Source organism: Grammomys surdaster, unplaced genomic scaffold (assembly GCF_004785775.1).
Source record: "Grammomys surdaster isolate TR1022 unplaced genomic scaffold, NIH_TR_1.0 202, whole genome shotgun sequence".
Lineage (NCBI taxonomy): Eukaryota > Metazoa > Chordata > Mammalia > Rodentia > Muridae > Grammomys > Grammomys surdaster.
The window spans coordinates 1,371,958-1,375,286 of NW_021604647.1; positions in this window are offsets into that span (position 1 = coordinate 1,371,958).

Sequence of the window (3,329 nt, forward strand, 5' to 3'; positions counted from 1 at the left end):
TGGACCAATCCCTCTGTCTCAGCTTGAATCTCTCATCCTGTACAGTTGGACTGATCAGAGGTCAAACTAGCTGGGAAACTTCACCCATCTCCAGGCATGGCACCAGGTGCTTTTTCCTCTGTGGGTAGGCTTAGGGCAAAGCCCAGGTTGCAGTATTAGCTTGGAAATGGTTTTAAGACCCTTCACTAAGCCACTTCCTGACCTCAGCACCATTTCACATTTATTGGGCAGTCAGAATAATTAGATGAATAATGGCTGATTGATTTTTAGAAGCAGAATCTTCTACTGTTGCGTGTCTTGATCCTTATTTAAGGATCCTATTCTGAATATTGGGTAGCACAGAACTAAAGCCAACGTTGGTATCACCCATATACATAAAGCTCATAAAGTACCTGAGTGGTAAGGCTGGCAGAAACTCGGTGAAGGGCTTTCTGGGCCAAATAAAACACTGTCTAGTGGTTGGACCAACTACAAGGAAGATGAGAACAATGTAGAACCTTGGAGCTCTGTGTTTGGGATAATGATGAGAATCTCATTGTTCATTTGATCTCTTTTCCTTTCTATACATAGAACAAGTGTCCATTATTATCATCCCACCCACACAGAGAGAAAACAGGCTAAACATAGTCAACAGTGGCAAGGCTCTTCAATTCCTTCTTGATTTTGGCTATTGGGACATTACCTTTGGGAAGCCCTAGTTGTTGTTATTACAGCCCCCACTTACTACACATACTTTATTTCTACACCAAGCAATCCCCTCTGCCCAATATGACATTGTGCATTTATCTCTTAGATGTATTTACTTATCTTTTAGGTTTCTGTACTTTAAGCTGATTACTCCGGTTTAGCTCATAGTTGTTGTATGCTTGTCACTTAACTCAAAAAGACATCTTTACATCTGATTCTATTATGGGACCACTCCATGTGAAGATGTTTACTTGTGAATAGGTTCTCCTGGCTGAGCCCTTCCACGTCATAACTGCTCTTGGATGTCTCAGAGAGCACAGGATTTCTGAGCTTGTTCGAGATTTACCTACAAATTTCCTTTATTTGCTGCATAGATCAGGGCATAACTTTGGGGGATGTGGACAATAGCCTTCCCTTAGCCACTGACCAGGCTTCTTGACCCCTATACTCTCTTCAGGCTTTTAAGGCCAGCACCAAACAGGTGAAAATAGTAGAACTGCCAATTTGAGCTATGTCAGAGACACCTGTGAGTCCTAATAATGTGAACAAAAAGATGGTGCCAGTACATCAGGTATAAAGCTGAGAATGTCCAAAAAAACTCTTGATTTTTTTTGTCATGTTGCTTAAAGGCCACTAGGCCTAGGTGGTTCTATAGAAGGCTCATGTGGACTTCCTAGAAAACTTAATAGTTTTGTAGTCCTCGGTGACAATGTGACTTTTCAGGAAAACTCAAATAAGTGTGACCTTGTCCAGGTTACTATACATTGTGTGCCTCCGGTTCTTGTGTTTCCAAGCCTTGTCTGAAATTCCTCAAGGTATCTACGTAGGAGTTCAGTTTCCCTATATCACCTCACAAAGGACCTCTGTGCAATCTTTGAAATGCATAGTTCTTAGAGATATTTTAGAAATATTGTTGGGAATGATACAGATGCTGTCCAGAGGTGTAGATATGAGTTTTTTCTCTGCTAATTAAATAATTAAAAGGTAGGAAAACATTGTTGCTACAAATATTGAGGAATCCCAGCAGAGCCATATGATACTGGAAAATTGGGGTTCCCTCTTAAGGTTCTTAGTTGTATTACTTAAAGAATTTAGGAACAGGCACAAACAGAAACTTGAGGAAAATCACTTAGAGTATAAAAGGGAAAACACAAGAACAATCATCTGTACACCTTGAAGCTGCCTGGAGGAAAATGGAGGAGGTAAGCTGGTACAGAGGTCAGCTATATGGTGGCAAAGAAGAGAAAGAGCAACTAGTCCAAAGCATTGGTTGAGGATATGAAAAAACATACTTAGGCACCACAAGTAAAAGACAGAAAAGAAGAAAAGGGAAAATTATGTCTTTTTGACTTAGAAAGGCAGGCCAATGCAGCTGAATCCCATACCAGTATCTATGGCCTACACTAGAGGGAAAGAAGTAGGAGAAAGAAAAATACATTTTTAAAAAGAGAAACCAGCCTCTGTAGAGGTGGTCTTCCTGTCAGGCCTCTTAAAGAGTAACAAATCACTTAAAGATAAGCTACATTCTTTAAAATATTACTTAAAGCTAGTTTGGGAATCATTGAATCTTCAATACAGGAATTGAATAGACTTATAAGTAGTCTTATAAACATCTCATTTAGGAAGAATACAGATTGTTGATTCTAAGACATCATACACAGTTCCTGATGGGACACAGGAACCCATCCTACTGTAGAGAATGGTTTGAGTGAAACCTCAAGCACCTGGAGAGCAGTTGGGATGACACTGGCCACCAAAGATGAAACTTGGAATTTCTGACTGTGCATACTGGGGAGTTATTTTCAGAGACCTCTGGTCAGAAGTAACTGAGATTTTGATTCATCAAGCAGAAGAGAAATTAATGATGAGGCAGTATGAAGCCAAGTTGACATTTACTAAGAAATGAACAGTAGCATATACTCAAGGTGTGAGTGTGGAATTCTCAAGATAGTTATAGCTGGGCATGTCAGTGCATGTATATACTCCCAGATACTTTGGAAGCAAAGGCTGAAGCACAGTGAGTTAATGGTCAGCTTAAGCAATGTTTCAAAACAACTATCTTACAATAAAAGTAAAGCACAGGTCTTGTAATGAAAGTCAGAGATAGACTCTGGCTTACCATATGAGAGTTCTAGGGTCCAACCCCAAATTATGAGAGAGTTTGTTTAATGTCTTACTTGTATCCACAATGTGATTTCTATAGCTTTTGAAATGTTTAAAGTGAACAGTCTATTCCTACATTTATGCAATCATGTTAAAATATTTTCATATCTTTATTTTCATCCAAAGGGTTTTTGTTTTGTAAAAGAGATTATGAGTTGGTTTATGAGATGCATTGTCCAGCTTTACACAAGGTTAAAAAAAAAACAGATGAAATGTGTCACAGTAACATTTGTTGTGCTCAGTTACCAAGCAACCATGACATGATTTTATTATAAACATATTTCATAATATTGCTTATAAGATTGTTTTCTTTCTAAATTATCAATAGCATTTTAATGAAAACTTTATTATAAAGAACTTATAAATAAAAAAAATCATGCAGCAAGATTAGGTAGACTGAAGTTGTTGAGCAACACACTGGACTTTATACCTACACTATCAAATAAGTTTTACACACAAGACCAATCACCAAGAAAATC